We start from the raw sequence: 20979 nt of genomic DNA on the forward strand, positions 1-20979 counted from the left end.
CACTGGGCAGTGAGTGACGGTCCAGTAACATGAAAAAATAATAGCTTATTTGTATTAACTGCTTGATCAATATCAGTAGTCAAGTGAAAGACAAAGGTTAATTACGCCTGAAAGTACGAGAGAAGGCAGGTACCTGGATCACAGTCAGGATATACAAGCTTTAAAGCAATTGCCCATTTTGGTTTGTGCAGCACCAGGACGGAGTTTCTGCAACGTGAAGTCAGCATTCCACAATTACTGATACGAAACGATGGGAAAACAAGCGGATGAGAGCACAAATGAAGCTGTGAGGCTGGATAGTGAGGCGTGCCTTGATGTAGCCAAGAGCACAGCTCGCAAAAGGCATGGTTTAATATGAAACTTCATGGCAGATTAAAACTGTGTGCTGGACCGAGACTCGAACTCGGGACCTTCGCCTTTTGCGAGCAAGTGCAGGAGAGCTTCTGTAAAGTTTCGAAGGTAGGAGACGAGGTACTGGCAGAAGTAAAGCTGTGAGGACGGGGCGTGAGTCGTGCTTGGATAGCTCAGTTGGTAGAGCACTTGCCCGCGAAAGGCAAAGGTCCCGAGTTCGAGTCTCGGTCCGGCACACAGTTTTAATCTGCCAGGAAGTTTCATATCAGCGCACACTCCACTGCAGAGTGAAAATCTCATCCTGGAAGCATGGTTTAGTAACCATCTTGTGAATGTTGCAGTTCTGGTTTCGAGTCCCGGTCTAGCACGCAATTTTCAACTGCCAGGAATTCGCAAAACTGTGCACTAATTGCTACAGAGTGAAAGATTCAATCTGAAGTGGTAGATAGCGACCATACACAGATGAAAAGTCCACTGGGTCGAGAACTCTGTGAACAACCGAGTAATTGCTGTCAAACCAACCTCAACTGAAGACGTCGAAAAGAAACTCCGTACTTCTCTAAACTGCGGTGTAGGTTGTGAATGATTTCGAGTGGGACGATGGCAGAGGCCTAGACAAAGCACAAGCATACGGATGCCGTTGAACGTAAGTCAGCTGCTGCGCTTTCTCCTGTTGCTGCAATTCTTGTTTATGTTAAAGCAGCGGTCGATGATAACCTGTTGCTTTTGGTCGCTAATATTTTGGATTGTGGGGCTTAGTGGGGCAGGACTGTGTAATTCCATAGCGTTCTTCTGTAAAATATCCTGGCATTGTGTGCGGAAGACCTTGGTGGCAAGAAGAGCAGTATCCTCGTGATAGTGCATTGGAATCAGCCTAACTGTGACAAGATTCGTAGTAGTAGTAGTAGTAGTAGTAGTAGTAGTAGTAGTAGTCTCCTTTTGTTCTTAAAAAGAAAGACCGTCATGAAAATAGATGGCGCATAGTCTTCGTGGCAAGCTATGCTTCTCTGGTGTTCCAGAATTTCAAAGATATGAGAAGTGATTTTTGTTGACTGTTCTAGTTAAAAACCTAGTGTTTACTTCTGTACTTCAGTTATCACAAATCGTAGCGCTTCAATATTAATGGGAGTTGGAACAAAAGATTCTTCCTGTTATTTTGCCAAAACCGACGTTTTTGAGACCGTGGCTCTGTGCAAAATAAAAGCTTATTCTTGCAAAGAAGAAAGATTTTCACACAAATAGTGAGGTTCACATTTGTTGGCTTTTTCCCCCGACAACTAATGTAAACTACTACTTTAATATTAACGTGAACAGGAGTCAGAAGATGCGTCGTTGTCGGTTCAGAACTGAGAGGTGCTTTCCTGTGTAAATAGCGTTATTAAGGGGGGGGGGGGGGGTGGCGGCCCTCTTTCAACGCATGAAAAATTGTCGATTTTTGTGGTTTCTCAAGTAAAATGAATCGTGCAGACAACCTTGTAGGTAGGGCAACCACAAATGAGTAGTCATCTTGGGTATTAATACTCGCTTCGGCTGTGTCTAGTCCTTTGTTACTGAATCACTATAGGTTCGTCGCACTAAAGGCCACATCTTCAGGTGAAGATATGACTAAAACATTAGAGCGGGAAAGCTCGGAACCTTTTTAACAAACATTCGTTGTCCGTCAGAGCACGCGGTCGCATCCCCTGTACGCGATTCCGTATAGGTCGCAGAAGCGGACCCATCCACTGTATTGCAGTCAGGTTTTATTATTCTATGACACACAGCTTTTTAGCGGTGTTTTGCTCTGATGGACAACGAATGTTGGATAAAAATGTTTAGAGTTTTTCCGCTCTAATGTTTTACTCTTTTCTTCACCTGAAGAGATTGCTTTTAGTACCACGAAACCGTTAGTGACCCAATAATAAAACACTAAATACAACTGAAGCCTTTACTAATACCCAAGAAAATGAAATGTAATGTTAAATGTGATAAGTTTCATTCCTACCACTTTCCTTTGAGAAATCATTTTTGTGTCCACACAGAATATTCCGTATAACAGCATCACGTGGAAGAGCATCTTGCAGCTGATCATGGGCTGGAATTCCCAAAGCCCTCTTATTATACTTGCAAAAAGAAAATAATTTTGTAGAAGTCCTTTTTATCTCATATAGGATAAATGAGAAATATTGAGTTCTAATAAAACGGTGCCATGTTTTAACGTCATTTACTTCGCCCACTAAAACGTGCACTGAAAATAGACTTTTGAAGATTTGACAAAACGACTATGTACGCTGACAGAGAATTCAATTTATAATGCCGGAACCAAATCCCGATAAAAATCTACATACCGTACCCAAGTTAAGTTTCCCGAAAATTTGGAAACAACGGTTTCGAGAACAACGCATGTAAAGTTTTCAATTACATTCTACCGTATCTTCCCTCGTCGTCGGCGTTGTCGTTGTTGCCGTGAGGCACCATTATACCAAGTGGAAAGGCGCGTCGATCTTACAGCATGAGATATGGTAACCTTAAGTCATTGACAACACGCAACGGTCACGGTAGCACCTGATTCCAGAATAGATGCAGTGGTTAGGATCTACGAACTACACCCCTCTTGACCAGGTCCCCAAAACGTAACTCGTAACGAGATCCCTTCGAAGCAAATTGTCATAACGATCGTCTATAAAGGCTTCGTACAACGATAAGAAATATTAGTTTATAGAATAATAATAGATACGACCAAACTGTCTTGTTTCTTCTGTTTTATTTAACGTAACTTTGTTCAGTTTCATTTCGCATTCAACACTCATTCACACTCTGATGTGGAGTATATGCGAGTGCCTGAACCCTAACTCCCAAGTTCCATCGAAACCCTTTGAACAGCTTTGGTTGTTAGACACCAACAGTCAATAATAATGATACAGTATTTTGTAATTGACTCTCCTAGTTTAGCCATCGCCTCCACGAATGTTTGTTAGGCGTAAGACAATTACACACTTTTCTCTCCGAGCCACAATTATTAAGAGTTCGTAAAAGTTAACGTTTTTCTCCTTCTCATAAATTGGAGCCCGCTCTCCGCGATATAATTAAAAAAAACGGTCTCAATACCGCGTCCCTCGTGAGATGCGTATAGAGTTATCCCGGAATTGACCGCCCTGTACTCAGTTTAATGACCACACTTCGCTATCCGCGATTTCGTGTAACTAAATGTCCTTTTGTTACTCTGATTGTATCCCGCCGTCATTTAAAACTCGCCCCCCTATATTTTTTCACTACGCACAATTAGCACTTCTTTACTTGTTTATTTCTAAGAGTAAAAGAAAAAAAATGACGCCGTATCATCGGCTTCGTCGATATAAAGCAAAACACCTCAATATGCCCAATTTTACCTCTTTTTATAGGATCGGCTACCTTACTCATTAATTTACTACATATTAATTCCAATAACACTAAACAGGTATCGCCGTTATATTTTAATTGTATTCAAAAGCATGTTATTATTATGACCGACCAAATCGTAACAAATCGCGCGGCGTGAGTTTTTAACGATAGCTTTACACTCGCCCAGCCTTTATTCATGCAATATTATATATAAATATACAGACAGGACGGAAAGATCGGTCTCTCTACCGTAACCGATAGAGGCAAATACGCTATTAAAGTTCCGTTACATCTATCTTGACTCGTATTGTTAAAACATTTTTGTACTTCAGTTAAACATACCTCCAGTCATCGAAACGTGTACCAGAAAGCTCAAGAAGCCGGCCAGATGCGGCCTCCTATTTTAGTATAGAATAGGTGAGCGTAAGTGCGCTGGTGGAACCTGTGGAGTGCTAGGGAGCTAATGACATCTCTCAATTAACAATAGTTCTACATTGACACTCTCCTTCCCAGCACTGCCTAGTAGCAGCCCTCAGCCCACGTTGATTGAATGCGCAGAGTAGCACGGCAGCACCTGGCGAGGAATTTGCAGGCAGAGGCTCTGCCGTTGCTTTGAGCCAGTGTCCCTCCGTAGAGGTTCGGCAGCCGGCTTATCACAGTAGAGCGGCGTGGCTTTTTGAAGTACTTCCACCAATTTCTGTCCCCCATTTTTAACTAATTCTGCAATTAAAAATGGACATTGGTGGAAGTAGTTCAAAAAGTGATAACTAAAGTATGGAACTCAGAGACGATACCTGAAGAGTGGCAGGAGTCGATTCTAATACCAATTTTTAAGAAAGGTGACAAAATGTATTCTAGTAATTATAGAGGGATATCGCTATTACCAGTACGTTCCAAAATTTTCTCGAATATTCTGCTAAGTGGGCTTACACCATATGCAGATGAAATTGTGGGGGATTACCAATCCGGCTTTTGGAGGAACAGATCAACTATAGAACAAATATTCACCCTGCGTCAAATTTTGGAAAAGAAATGGGGAATACAATAAACCAGTTCATAATCTTTTCATACATTTTACAAAAGCATATGATTCAGTATTGCCATCAAAATTGTACAGAATTCTTTTGGAACTTGGAATACCAAAGAAGTATGTTAGACTTACAGAAGCGAGTTTGAAAAACACAAAAGTTAGAGTACGCGTGGGGAAATTGGAGTCAGAAGAATTTGTAATAAGAACGGACTTAAGCAGGGAGATGACCTGTCTCCTCTACTGTTTTAATCCTATAATATATTGTACGAATGGCAGCAGATAATACAGAGAGTGTGGAGTTAAATGGAAATATTAAGATATTAGGGTATGCAGATGATCTAAACATTATTAGCGATGGGAAAGAATCTGTAACAGCAACTGCGAAAGCGTTAATCAAGGCTAGTGGAGGTGTGGGTCTAAGGATAAGCGAAGACAAAACTAAATATCTGGTTACTACTAGAATGCCAACAGCAGTAGATCAGGAAATGTTAAGAGTTGGAGACATGCAGTTTGAAAAACTGAACACATTTAAGTATCTAGGCGTGGACATCACTTCGAGAAATGAGATTGAATCCGAACTGAAGAAGAGATTACGGGCGGGAAATGCGTGCTACTTCTCACTTAATAGATTACTTTCATCACGGATATTGTCTAGGAATTTAAAGATTAGAATATACAAAACTATTATTCTACCAGTTATGCTGTATGGGTGTGAAACTTGGTGTCTCACTGTGCAAAATGAAAAGCTATTTCAAGTATTTGAAAACAAAATTTTGAGGAAAATGTTCGGAGCAAAAAGGGATGACATTAGTGGAGAGTGGCGAAAACTGCATAACGAAGAGGTTCACGAACTCTATTCAAGCCCTGGCATAATTAGTATTATTAAATCACGTAGGCTGCGATGGGCGGTTCACGTAGCTCGTATGTATGAGGGCAGGGCAGCGCCCAGAGTACTGGTAGGGCACCTAGAAGGAAAACGTCCTGTGGGGAGACCGAGGCGTAGATGGGAGGACAATGTGAAGGCTGATTTTAGGAGCCTAGGTATTGAAGGTGAATGGAAGGAAATAGCCCAAGACAGGGACAGATGGGGAAAATACGTTCCTGCGGTAATGGAATCTCGAGCCCAAGCCTCCGTATTCTTCGTGTCCATGGTGGTCCTGCGAGACTAGTTGGCAGCTTTTATCATCCGCTGCTCTGCTGGTTTGATAAGCTTTTCGTCTGCTTTAGCGCACAAGTTGTAATGGGCTGGTCCGATCTCAAATTTGAGCACATTCATAATTTCCATAATTCCTGTTAGTTCGTCGTAGAAATAGATTGTTCCAGATAACTCGATGGTAACTCGATAACGGAGTTTATGGCGAACTTCGGATGAATACAATAATAAGAGATCCCAGAGAAAAGTTTAAGCAAAAAAGGATTTTTAGAAATGGTGGCTGGGTACTGTTTGATTCTTTGCAAGCATCAACTCGCAAAATCTTTCTTATTGGAAATTACGACCAGTCAGCTTCCTGATGTGGTATTCAGAATGTTTTAATAAACTACTTAATTTCTAATTTCTCATTTTTGCAGTGGTCTGGTAAGAAGCATAATTCTGTGGTATCAGACTACCTTTCAAATTATTAAGATACAAATTGTCTTCAGTCCTGAGACTCGTTTGATGCAGCTCTCCATGCTACTCCATCCTGTACAAGCTTCTTCATCTCCCAGTACTTACTGCAACCTACATCCTTCTGAATCTGCTTAGTGTATTCTTCTCTTGGTATCCCTCTAAGATTTTTACCATCCACGCTGCCTTCCAATGCTAAATTTGTGATCCCTTGATGCCTCAGAACATGTCCTACCAACCGGTCCCTTCTTCTTGTCAAGTTGTGGCACAACTCCTCCCCAATTCTATTAAATACCTCCTCATTAGTTATGTGATCTACCCACCTAGTTTTCAGCATTATTCTGTAGCACCACATTTCAAATGCTTCTATTCTCTTCTTGTCCAAACTATTTATCGTCCATGTTTCACTTCCATACATGGCTACACTCCATACAAATACCTTCAGAAACGACTTCCTGACATTTAAATCTATACTCGATGTTAACAAATTTCTCTTCTTGAGAAACGCTTTCCTTGCCATTGCCAGTCTACATTTCATATCCTCTTCTTCAACCATCATCAGTTATTTTGCTCCCCAAATAGCAAAACTCCTTTACTACTTTAAGTGTCTCATTTCCTAATCTAATTCCCTCGGCATCACCCGACTTAATTCGACTACATTCCATTACCCTCATTTTGTTTTTGTTGATGTTCATCTTATATCCTCCTTTCAAGACACTGTCCATTCCGTTCAACTGCTCTTCCAAGTCCTTTGCTGTCTCTGACAGAATTACAATGTCATCGGCGAACCTCAACGTTTTTATTCCTTCTCCATGGATTTTAATACCTACGCCGAATTTTCCTTTTGTTTCCTTTACTGCTTCCTCAATATACAGATTGAATAACATCGGGGACAGGCTACAACCCTGTCTCACTCCCTTCCCAACCACTGCTTCCCTTTCATGTCCCTCGACTCTTATAACTGCCATCTGGTTTCTGTACAAATTGTAAATAGCCTTTCGCTCCCTGTATTTTACCCCTGCCACCTTCAGAATTTGAAAGAGTCTTCCAGTCAACATTGTCGAAAGCTTTCTCTAAGTCTACAAATGCTAGAAACGTAGGTTTCCCTTTCCTTAATCTATTTTCTAAGATAAGTCGTAGGGTCAGTATTGCCTCACGTGTTCCAACACTCCTGCGGAATCCAAACTGCTCTTCCCCGAGGTCGGCTTCTGTCAGTTTTTCCCATTCGTCTGTAAAGAATTAGCGTTAGTATTTTGCAGTTGTGACTTATTAAACTGATAGTTCGGTAGTTTCCACATCTGTCAACACCTGCTTTCTTTGGGATTGGAATAATTATATTTTTCTTGAAGTCTGAGGGTATTTCACCTGTCACATACATCTTGCTCACCAGATGTAGAGTTTCGTCAGGACTGGCTGTCCCAAGGCCGTCAGTAGTTCCAATGGAATGTTGTATACTCCAGTGGCCTTGATTCGACTCAGGTCTTTCAGTGCTCTGTCAAACTCTTCACGCAGTATCGTATCTCCCATTTCATCTACATCCTCTTCCATAATATTGTCTTCAAGTACATCGCCCTTGTATAGAACCTGTATATACTCCTTCCACCTTTCTGCGTTTTCTTTGCTTAGAACTGGGTTTCCATCTGAGCTCTTGATATTCATACAAGTGGTTCTCTTTTCTCCAAAGGTCTCTTTAATTTTCCTGTAGGCAGTATCTATCTTACCCCTAATGAGGTAAGCCTCTACATCCTTACATTTGTGCTCTAGCCATCCCTGCTTAGCCATTTTGCACTTCCTGTCGATGTCATTTTTGAGACGTTTGTATTCCTTTTTGCCTGCTTCATTTACTGCGTTTTTATATTTTCTCCTTTCATCTATTAAATTCAATATTTCTTCTGTTACCCAAGGATTTCTATTAGCCCTCGTCTTTTTACCTACTTGATCCTCTGCTGCCTTCACTACTTCATCCCTCAGAGCTACCCAGTCTTCTACTGTATTTCTTTCCCCCATTCGTGTCAATTGTTGCCTTATGCTCTCCCTCAAACTCCGTACAACCTCTGGTTTAATCAGTTTATCCAGGTCCCATCCTCTTAAAATTTCACAAAAAGATAGAGCAATTGAGAGTCGTAACGATATTTTAGTCGAGCTGAGGCCTCCACAGGTAGCAAACGCAATAGCTGAGGGATGGCCTACCTCAGAGTCAGATGCGGCATAATTGAAAAGTTCAACTTCAGGTGTTATGATCTTTGATACATGTGAAAGCAGTCGGATTGAAGATCTAATATATCGTTTTAACAGAGTAAGGATTCAGAATGAGATTTTTCACTCTGCAGCGCCCCGTCCTCACAGCTTTACTTCTGCCAGTACCTCGTCTCCTACCTTCCAAACTTTACAGAAGCTCTCTTGCCAACCTGGAGAGCTTCTGTAAAGTTTGGAAGGTAGGAGACGATGTACTGGCAGAAGTAAAGCTGTGAGGACGGGGCGTGAGTCGTGCTTGGGTAGCTCAGTTGGTAGAGCACTTACCCGCGAAAGTCAAAGGTCCAGAGTTCGAGTCTCGGTCAAGCACACAGTTTTAATCTGCCATGAAGTTTCATTTCAAAGTAAGGATTGTTTATTTTGTGACTAAACGTTGATAATCTACTGCCATAAAAACAGGATGTGATGTAGAACAAATGTCTACGAAGTGTTCCACGTTGCACATAGTAACATATCCATTTATCGAAGAAAGTCATTCATTAATGCATTTTATTATAGAACAATAATATGGTTGTGCCTAAGGAATATAGGAGTAGGATGGGCAGGGTAGGAGCTCTATAGTTGCACATACTAGCCAGTGAAGTGTCGTTGACCGACAGTGGCTTAAGGAATAATAGGCAGCTTGTAACATTCTTACAAGAAACTTCAGACCAATATACATCACTGTTCCATCCCCGCAAGGAATCGGCTGGGAGTTCACTTGTCTCCGACGAGCCTCCAGGTGCCTTCAGCAGCTCCATGCTGCCTGGGCTATATATTGTATGTCTGTTGCAGCTAGTGTGACACAAGCATTGTTATTACCCGAAATAACTCTATTCTACCATTACTAACACCATGGCCAAATAACAGATGGTCTTTATACAAGTAGTCACGACACGCCCTTTCAGGGTTTGTCAGCTAGGAAGTGTTGGAATCTTAATCGGATCCCTTAATCTCCACAATACCAACCATATTGGCTGGAATAACTCCATCCGCTGCTGAAACATAGCCACAGGTGTGGAAAGTACAAAAACTGGCACAATACAAATAGTTTGCTGTGGAGATAACAACCAGCAAGGCTGTAACTACTCTAGTGCGCACTCTTGGCACCACCACGACACCAAAAATATCAATGGAGCATAAAACGTGCGTTGCGCTATTAGCCTTCTGTGCAACGGGTGAGTGACGATAACAACGAAGTGGCACCTAAGTCTACGGCCTTTTTGCCTTACGCAGGAAGCATTTCCAACAGGATTGGCCGTATTTTGCGGAAATATGATGTGAAATGTGTTTTTCGACCATCTTCTAAGATTAAGGCCCTATTGGCGTCCGTAAAAGATGATCTTGGTTTGCGTAAGGCTGGTGTCTATCGTATTCCTTGCAGTTGTGGAATGTCATATATTGGTCAATCAGGACTGTGGAAGGCCGGTATATTGAACATAAGCGTCACACACGCTTACAACAGCCGAGCAAATCCTATGGAATACAAAAACATGGAGATTCTGGCTTGCACGTCCAGCTACTGGGATAGTGTTATTAAGGAAGCTGTTGAAATCAAACTATTAAGCAACCTTATTAACAGGGATGGTGGATTTTGTTTAAATCCGGCTCTGTCTCTCATCAAAAACAGAGGGATAGAATTAGTGCTACCTCACCTGTTGATTAGTCACTATAGATATTTCTGGTGGTGGTCATCTTTGTTTGTGTTAACACTTGTTCTGTGTGTGGTATCTTCCTTGTTTCTCCTCTGTGAACCGAGGTATTAAATTTCCTTGCACATTTCTTCCTCCTCGCATTTATGCCTTGAGAATGGCAGGGTGTGCTCCTGTCGAAATATCGGCGGTGGTCGACGACGTCACCCGGCAGCAAACCCGTAAGTTGTTTGAAAATAGCGAAGTTAATACGCAAGGGTACTTTAAATTTATGGGTGACTTACCAAGATCCAGCGCTAAAATTTTCATTTTATGCTTTATAAACTTGTCTTAATCTGTTTGTTAACAGTAAATTTTGTACCTTACTTTCGTGATTGTATTTATACATTATACTACTGTAATCCTGCCACGAAAGAAATAGCTACTGGTGAGCCAAGAATTTGCCTGACCAGGCGTAATAAAGATGGAATTTTGAAACTGGAATGCAGGATAGTTCAATGTACATAGCTGACAAAAAGTGAAGCACACAACGATCAGATGTCAATGTAAGCTCATATACATACACACCAGTACAGAGTATGTAAATTATTAGTTGCAATTGTCTGTGATCGGTGGAACGGCGAACAGATTGAATTAATGTTCGTGTTTAGTGTTACAGGCCTAGTAGTGTACATAAAGGGAGTGAACAGGGTCATTGTTCAGCCGTCTGTCTGAAGCAGACTGATTGCACGTATCCGTGTGAGACAGTGTTATCAGCACCTGACAGTTTAAAACCTTCACTGAGTCTCCATTTGGTCGGCTGACCAAATCGTGCATTATTCCGATTTTTGGGCATTCGGATGCGACAGTGGCCTGATGTTGGACTGCGTGGAAACGTGAAAACAGGCATATTCGTCAAGGTTCCGGTCGACCACGAAAAATGGTTCAAATGGCTCTGAGCTCTATGGGACTTAACTTCTGAGGTCATCAGTCCCCTAGAACTTAGAACTACTTAAACCTAACTAACCTAAGGACATCATACACATCCATGCCCGAGGCAGGATTCGAACCTGCGACCGTAGCGGTCCCGGTCGACCACGTCTGACCACCATAACACAAGGTAGCCGTATTGTGCACAAAGCCCATCATAGCTCCTCATATTTGCGCCTGCCGTCTGAGACCAAGTCCGCAGCTCGTGGTCAAGTGCCTAGGTTGTATCCGGATCATGGGAGTCCTGGGTTCGATTCCTGGCCGGTTGGGGATTTTCTGTGCCTGGGGACTGTGGGGAAAACAGACTGTGGGGAATAAGTGGGACTTAATGCAGGCCCTGATGACTACACAGTTGAGTGCCCACGAGGCAAACATAATCATCTGAGACCAATTGATAGTCTCCGTGCAACATTCATCATCCCACACCATTGGTCATCAGCCTTACTAAAGAATTCACGTCCCATGTAAAGGCTGCTATTAACAGAAATGGCTACCTTTTGCGTCGCGCCGTGATGGGAAAGCTTGCTCTTCCAGTGGCGTTACATTATGTTCAGCGATGAATCGCGGTTTTGCACTATCTTGGATGACCATCGTCGGTAAGTGTGGTGGCGACGTGGGGAGGTCCCATTCTTCCATTGTTTTGGTGAGGCAGTGGGACTGCTACTGGCGTCATGGCGTAGGGAGCTTCAGGAGACGGCTGATAATGAATGAGGCACTGCACAATGGTATGTCACGGACATCCTGCGTAATATCATCTCTCGTGCAACACTATCGTGATGCCATTTTACAACAGGAAAATGCTCGTCCATACTTGGCCCATGTCTGTGAACAGTCAGCGAAATGTCGAGGTACTTTGTGGCCAGCAAGTTCCCCAGACCCATCTGCAATAGAAATTGCATATGCCTAGTTCTGGCGTAAACTTCGTCCCAGTACCAGCATCCACGATATCAAGGACTAGCTAAAATAGTTGTTGGCCAGCTTGCCTCAGGGGAGGATACAAAAGCTTTGACACGATTCCCAACGGTATCATTGCATGCATCCAGGCCAGAGGAGATGCAACGTCATGCTGATAAGTGGTTTCGTAAGCCAAGTTATTCATAAATTTGATCTGATTTTAATATCGGACACCATCTCAACCAGTGATGTTTCTTTGCTTTCCCTCCTCCCCTTCTGGGTGCTTTACTTTCATCAGGCTGTATGATACGCCGGGCTGATTCTTTCAGTTCCTGTGTCTTTCCATAATTATCGTAGAATGGGCAATAAAAATGTTTCAGTTCGAAGGTCGTACAGTCCAGAATCGGTATGCCAACCTGGCAAAAACGCCGTGAGCGTTGCGGCAATCATCCCACCGACACACCACGTTGCAGATACCCGTCTGGTGATACACCGTGTCCTGCTGCGTGAACTCGTCCGTAACTGCCTGCTGCATATCCTCGTCCGACTGGAATCGTAGACTGTTAGAGGCCTTTCTTAGGGGACAATGTTCGCATGGGCAGAGACAAGGACTATAGCGCGGGTGCTAGTCTTCCACTTGTTGTCCTTAATGGAGGTGGTCGGCCTCAGAAATCGACTGGCGTCTTGTCAAATAGCGATCAGCACGGAATTTGGCGCACCATTACATTTCGGTAGTTTCTAATAGACATGCTGCTGCCCTCCCCCTCCCCGCATTCTTCATTCTTCGATGAATCTCTACCAATTGTTCAGCATCCCAGAAAGGAATAGTACCATGTTAGTCCTATTTGGGCGCATTTACCGCACGTACGTCGGAAAGATACGAATGTCATACTAATTCTTCGCGTACACGTCGGTGCTTGTATACCCGCATCGGAGTCATGCTACGTTGCATGTTGAGTTGCAGCAACGGAAACTTTCTGATCCTCACCCTTATATTACGTTGGGTGGTAGAAAATAAATTTTTAAGTGGGAATAAATTTTCCTGAGCAATCTTGCTGCAATATGTTCTCTCTGTGTAAGGATTCTATAGTGGACACTACGCCGTACTCTTCTGCAGGAAACGTACATAAATAGATGTAGTAGATAACTTGATGGGTATTTGGACACGAGTGGTCGGTGGTAGTGCATTGATATTATAAGACTGTTGTCAGGTACTGGTTAGCAAAATCTGCAGATAAGCGGTTCTTGGGAAACTTGCTGCAACTATCTGGAAATTACTTTCTTTAGTCATTAGTCTCACAGCTCAGAATAGAAACAGGATAAAGGCCCAAGCCACTGGCTCTCAGCAAGATATCGTGAGAGACAAGAATAAGAGGCACAAAAGTTCCATTGTTCGGGATCACCAATTTGGGGAACATCAAAGGTCGCCTCTTGAGTGTAACAGTGGCCGTTTGATGTACCGGTACTTGCTAATTTTTAGATGCGAAGAGTGCAAATAACACTCTGCCACAATACACAATCTTCATTCTCCGATGGACGTCTACCAGCGACTAGTACCAACAACAAGCGTCTCATAGCGTATTTACATTATTAATTTTACTTGAATTCAAATAACATTGCATTGAAAAATCCATGTACCACATCCAAAATGGAATTTATTGAACTGGGCGGCTGGCAAGTGTCTCAAAGGTGGAAAAAATAATTCTCAATCTAATTTCAGAGAAGCTGAAAACTTGAAGTAATTTAACAGAACTGAACTGACGCATTCTCAGTGCTTAGGCTGTAGGGTACGAATTAAGCTGTCAACGTAGGAACAATTCTCAACGCCAAAGAATATTGGACACACTTCACGGAAATTTGTCAACGCTCATGGCGGTAGGCAGCATGCGGGGAGGATGTGTATGGAGGTGGTACATCCGCCGTCCAAAATGTTTCGGGACTTACTCTATTCCTGACGGGTAAGCGACATCAGCACAAACTTTGGTGGCAGATTAAATTAACAACTAATAAAAACGCATTCGACAAATCAGTTATGAGCGGCCAGTGTTACGTAGGGGACGTGTAGCCGTAGTATGTACACTAATCGCAATGGGCAACATCTCTAAAATGTTAGATATTCTACAGAACATTTTGAAAAAGAGTAAAGCGTGTGAAGTGTGTCACACATTGAATTCCAAATAAAAACGATACATGTACGCGTGCCGCGACTAGTTTGCAAAAATGCGGATATTCCATTTCTGGAAGAAAATCATGGGTGACGAGAACTGGTGTTACCAGTACGGGCCTACAATAAAATTAGTGCAGAAATTCACATGATCACGTATTTGACGACATAACAGTCGTTCAGTCCAATGTGACACGCGAATTGCGCAACATCCCAAAGGACTACTTCTGTAACAGTTTCACACGGTCGTATGAACGTTCTGTGCGCTGTATTTAAGTGGAGGGAGATTATGTAAAACAGCTGAAGCATTGAAGCCACCATCTTAACTGTTTACTATTGTTATTAAAGTTCCGAAACTTTTTGGACCGACAAGCCATCTTCCAGCAACTCACGAAGATTGAATATTTGTATACTTGAATGCTTGAATTTATTTCCTAGCGAGCGGAAACGTAAAGCCTCTACTCACTCACCAGAGTCCCTTAACTTTTGGAAGAAAATGTTGGGAGATACACTCTGAGCAAGACCGTTGTTATAGAGTTATATCCGCTTTTTGAAATTTGGAAACTTTCTCCTTTTCTACTGCTGGTGGGACACTCAGCAGTTCCCACTGGGTTTTCCCTACCACTGCAGAAATGTGTGGGCGTATGCTGTACAATTAACTTATAGGCTCAGTACAACATTTTTTCACTCCATCTTAGAGTAGTGCCCATACAAAAAGAACTAAGAGATGATTATGAACTTAGAAGGGCAATGCCAATAGTAAAGCTTCGATTAGCTCTCGAAAGAATCACGGAAATGCAAAAAAAAAGTGGAAGATGCTCGGAGAGAGGCGAAAGCCTACGTAATGTTCCAAGAACCAGCATTGAGGAATCTAGTAATACACTAAAGCTTGATACGTATTGTTCCAGTAAGCTCGGCGAAAACAAGATTAGACAAGTAACAGTGTGAACTAAAGCGCTTTACAGTAAACCAGTCCTTCATGTACAACGGTTATTGCATCCTTTGCCACAGGGTTTGGCTGAGCGTCTCCGTGAAACCTCTGTCTTAAATGGTAACTATCCCAGAAGAGCAGTGCCGAAGTATGTCAAACGAAAGGTTTTTTAAGCTACTGGCTTAGTGAGTGAGCTGCACTTCCTTAAGACGGTTCAAATGAGTAAATTTTGAGAATTTCTCGCGGAGAACAGCGGTCTGGATAAAATGACTTTAAAAATGAAGTCTCGACCGCAAAAATTTTTTGTGGGAACCGGTTTCGATGAGTTCTGACGATCTTAAGAACCTCATATCATGATGCGTGGTGGCGGTGAATGAATGGAACGAATGTTGAAACTCGGAGCGTAAACTGGTTACCACAAACCTTTTGCGGTAGAGACCGCTTGCGTTCACCTTTCTTGGTGAAAAGTCTATTTGGCATCTGCCTTCGCCAACTTAATTTCATGCGGTCGTGTCACTTCAAATCCTGCAATAAGCATACTTCTAGATATTTAATTTAGGTGGCTTTCAAACGCCCGTTCTGCAATCGTGTTATAACGCTTCTTCCAGGAAAATAGTGTGACCTGGAAGTAATAATGGTGTTGAATACAAATTGAGATCAAACAGAACTCTATTTGAACGTGGAAAAGCTGATGTAACGAGGAAAAGACTAGTTTTATGGATCTACATACCAAATGGATAGACTAACCGAGCAGATCTTCGTTGCTAAACAGCTATAAATCCAAACCCACGCGGTTCACTGAAGTTGACAAAACTTTGGAAAACAATGGAAATAGGATGGAGATAATAGGTAAGAGAATACTTTCTAGAGGAGCAACACAAAAAACAGGATTTCAGGAAAGAGAAGTCTGCAAAACGAAGGAAGTGGACCAACGAAGAAAGGGACACACTCGAAGGATGAAGTAACTCTGGGAGCTACAAAAATTAAACAAAGAAGGAAAACCAAACTTGATTTATCGTACCCTCCAAAAGGGATGAATGAATGAATGTTCTTTCTGTCTTCTGTGCAAGAGGTTCCATTTGCTTATATTGAGGATCAACTGGGAATCCCTGCAACAAGAGTTGATCCTCCACAATTATTCTTGCCTTCAGACACAATTTTCTACCGTTGACACATGTTGAACAGCCTCATGAAGCTTAAGACTTCATCTGCCATGTGATTTATGTATGAACGTAAATAGCAATGATTCTGTAAAACTCCCGCTAAAAGTTAATTTTACGTCTAGCGTTACTTTTGCTAGGAACTCTTTAATTCAATCACAATTCTGCTGATATTCAGTACGATCGTATTTTGTTAAACTGTCTCGGGTGCGTTCGAGGTGTCGTACTACTTCGTTGTCAAGTGTCGAAAGCAAAGTGACCATTAAAATACTTGATAGCCGACAGGTATTAGTTGTACAGTTGTTTACTGAAAACGTATGAACTTACAAGTATTGAACAAGATTTGAATAGATTCAGATATTCCTTACTGATATAACTAGTATTTCCATTCTCATTAGGACGGAAACACGATAAAAATTAATTCAGTGTGTGCCCCCAAGAGTCTTGTAGGGCTTCAAGCTTTTCCCAGTAAATACGATTTATTAGATCCTGGAAGTCGCGTAAGGCTGTTCGCCGACCATTTCGTGTATAGGAAGGTTGCAAAGGCCAAAACACTGTCAAGAAACAGGGGAAGATGATTTAACAAGTACGGGTGTGGGGCGAGGGTTGGGTGGATGAGTTGCTGAAAGACTCTTCAAACATTTATTAAAACAAGGATATTTGAAATACACTTCACTGATCATAACTAACACTACATACTGTTTCTTGATTAAAACTTATTAATTTACCAAACCAACTCTTGAAAATGGTTAAAACCTTTTATCATTAAATCTTAACTCAGCGGGCCCTCAAGACTCATTTAAAATAAGGGGGGGGGGGGGGGGGGTAGTACAGTTGAAGCCTTTACTGAATTTAAAGAAAAGGCAAAACTAAAAATATTTACAATAGAATAATAATAATAACCCCCGTGGAGGCCCGGGAAAAGAATAGGCCTCCGGTATGTTCTGCCAGTCGTAAAAGGCGACGAAAAGAACAAACCACTAATAGGGCTAACCCCCCTTTTAGTGTGATTACTTGGTTCAGGACAGAACTAAAGAAGCCTCGGACAAGCGCCGTCATGGTCGGGGACGACGCTTGAACCCTATGCCCGCCGACAATGGTAACGACACCGCTAGCCAACTGGAAAATGATTTAAATCCAAATAGAGGTGTTTTGCAGGATATGCTTCCTGCAACCACCCTAGGAGGAAAACAGACAGAGGATGAGATGGTCAGATGAAGTTAATCGACACCTCATGTTCTGTTATTACCAAGCAACAAACCTAGGAACCAACACAACTGGATACAGATCACAAGTATACACAACATTTATTACCAGATACCCAGAATTAAAATTTTTAACAGAACAACGACTAGCTGATCAGATCTGTGTAGTAATAAAAAATAACAGGATACCCCCAGTCAGAATTAGAAAACATCAAACAACAAGTACAACAAATACTGGAACTAAATAATGTGCAATCAGAAGAAGAAGAAAATACAGTAATGGACTCAAACATCCCAGAGCAAACAAACAAAGACCAACACGCATCAATTAAACAATCAGAGGAAAACGAAATCTTAAGACAGCCACCAGAACAAGCACAAATAGAACACGAAGAGACACACGTGTTAGATATAGAAGAGAAATTTCAGCTGACATATATAGAATACAAAGACACAAATACAGACATTAGACCATTCTTGCATAGACCGCCAAATAACCCACAAGTCGAAACAACAATAAAAACTATCAACACAATCATACACAACAAAATAAATGAAAACAACTATGGAAGAGTTAAAACTACTGGTTTATATAGGAGCACTCACTACACTAAATATACACACTAGGCAGAGATCAGAACAAACCAACACACAGAAGAAACCCACAAAACCAGCATGGCAACACAGCCTACAGATCAGAATAGAAAAACTGAGAAAAGACATCGGACAGCTAACACAATTTATAAGAAATGAAATATCAGACAAAAAACGAAAAAGGTTAGGTAAAATCTCACAACAAGAAGCAATAGTGCAATTAGATGAAAAAAAGCAGAAATTGCAAGCATTGGCCAAACGACTTAGAAGATACAAAAAAAGTGAAAATAGAAGGAAACAAAACCAAACATTCAACACAAACCAAAAGAGATTTTACCAAACAATGGATAACACACACATTAAAATAGACAATCCACCAAACATAACAGACATGGAACACTTCTGGAGCAACATATGGTCAAACCCGGTACATCATAACAGGCATGCACGGTGGATACAAGCAGAAACAGACACATACAAGTTAATACCACAAATGCCTGAAGTGATAATTTTGCAACATGAAGTCACCCAAGCAATTAATTCTACACACAACTGGAAAGCCCCTGGAAATGATAAAATAGCAAATTACTGGCTAAAGAAGTTCACCTCAACACATTCACATCTAACTAAATTATTTAACAGTTACATTGCAGACCCATACACATTCCCTGATACACTTGCACATGGAATAACCTATCTGAAACCTAAAGATCAAGCAGACACAGCAAACCCAGCTAAATATCGCCCCATAACATGCCTACCAACAATATACAAAATATTAACTTCAGTCATCACACAGAAATTAATGACACATACAACACAGAACAAAATTATAAATGAAGAACAAAAAGGCTGCTGCAAAGGAGCACGAGGATGTAAAGAGCAACTGATAATAGATACAGAGGTGACATATCAAGCTAAAACTAAACAAAGGTCCCTACACTACGCATACATTGATTACCAAAAAGCCTTTGATAGTGTACCCCACTCATGGTTACTACAGATATTGGAAACATACAAAGTAGATCCTAAATTGATACAGTTTCTAAACATAGTAATGAAAAACTGGAAAACCACACTTAATATCCAAACAAATTCAGATAACATCACATCACAGCCAATACAGATTAAGCGTGGAATATACCAAGGAGACTCATTAAGTCCTTTCTGGTTCTGTCTTGCTCTGAACCCACTATCCAACATGCTAAATAATACAAATTATGGATACAATATTACTGGAACATACCCACACAAAATCACACATTTGCTATACATGGATGATCTAAAACTACTGGCAGCAACAAATCAACAACTCAACCAATTACTAAAGATAACAGAAGTATTCAGCAATGATATAAATATGGCTTTTGGAACAGACAAATGTAAGAAAAATAGCATAGTCAAGGGCAAACACACTAAACAAGAAGATTACATATTGGATAACCACAGCGACTGCATAGAAGCGATGGAAAAAACAGATGCCTATAAATACCTAGGATACAGACAAAAAATAGGAATAGATAATACAAATATTAAAGAAGAACTAAAAGAAAAATATAGACAAAGACTAACAAAAATACTGAAAACAGAATTGACAGCAAGAAACAAGACAAAAGCTATAAATACTTATGCTATACCAGTATTGACCTACTCATTTGGAGTAGTGAAATGGAGTGACACAGACCTAGAAGCACTCAATACACTTACATGATCACAATGCCACAAATATAGAATACATCACATACATTCAGCAACAGAAAGATTCACATTAAGCAGAAAGGAAGGTGGAAGGGGATTTATAGATATAAAAAACCTACATTATGGACAGGTAGACAATTTAAGAAAATTCTTTCTAGAACGAGCAGAAACTAGCAAAATACACAAAGCAATCACTCATATAAATACAAATACATCCAACTGGCTGAGGAAGTCAAGGACATGTGGCATCAGGATAAAGTCAACATTATACCAATTATATTATCAACTACAGGAGTCATACCTCACAATATCCACCAGTACATCAATGCAATACAGCTACATCCAAACATATATATAAAACTACAAAAATCTGTAATTATTGATACATGTTCAATGACCCGAAAGTTCCTAAATGCAATATAACATATACCATACAGTTACAAGGAAGTCACGCTTGACCGAGGTCCGCGTCACGTTCCATTTTTAACCAGACTTAAGTCTGAGAAAAAAAAGTCAATAATAATAATAATAACAATAATAACAATAATAACAATAATAATAATAATAAACCATAAATATTAAAAGTTTCAGGCACTTAATGGCCACTGAATTTAATAGAGCCGTAAGTTAACTGCTACTTAACTGAATAGCAAAAAACAGATATTTAAAACATTACAGACTCGAGTTAGTAAAAAAAATTAAAAGGCTATCGGGGGTCAGTCATACCAACTGAATCTACCTGTTCCCGTATCCAAATTAATTCTGAAGCGTAACACATTCAGAAATTTTTAAGGACAGAAGCATTCAGATAATGATATATTTTAACAATACTACCACTCCAGAATCATTACGTGGAAGACCATACACTTGGTAACAATAGAGTTGTCATTCAGCAACATATTAACTGACAAAAGCATAATACTCCAACTAAGATTAATACAACAAACAATAAATTCTTCGGCTGTTCCAGCTCAGACCGTTAATTGGGCTTTACAATGTAAATATAGTGCTCGTTAAAAGACGGCACAATATTTGAATGGACTACGTCGCTGTGACTCCGTTTACAATTCAGATGGGCTGTCACCTTACACGAGACACAATAAGGCCTCAGACAATCTGTAAATAATTTATGG

General features: G+C 40.9%; 1 non-coding gene across 1 annotated transcript; it reads left to right on the top strand.

The window, feature by feature from the left end:
• The first annotated feature begins 512 nt into the window (after positions 1 to 512).
• On the top strand, positions 513 to 587 carry Trnas-cga (transfer RNA serine (anticodon CGA)). Its single transcript has one exon. It is a non-coding gene; the product is annotated as a tRNA-Ser (tRNA).
• The last annotated feature ends 20392 nt before the right edge of the window (positions 588 to 20979 follow it).

The sequence above is a fragment of the Schistocerca cancellata genome, chromosome 1, assembly GCF_023864275.1.
Source record: "Schistocerca cancellata isolate TAMUIC-IGC-003103 chromosome 1, iqSchCanc2.1, whole genome shotgun sequence".
In the NCBI taxonomy this organism is placed as follows: domain Eukaryota; kingdom Metazoa; phylum Arthropoda; class Insecta; order Orthoptera; family Acrididae; genus Schistocerca; species Schistocerca cancellata.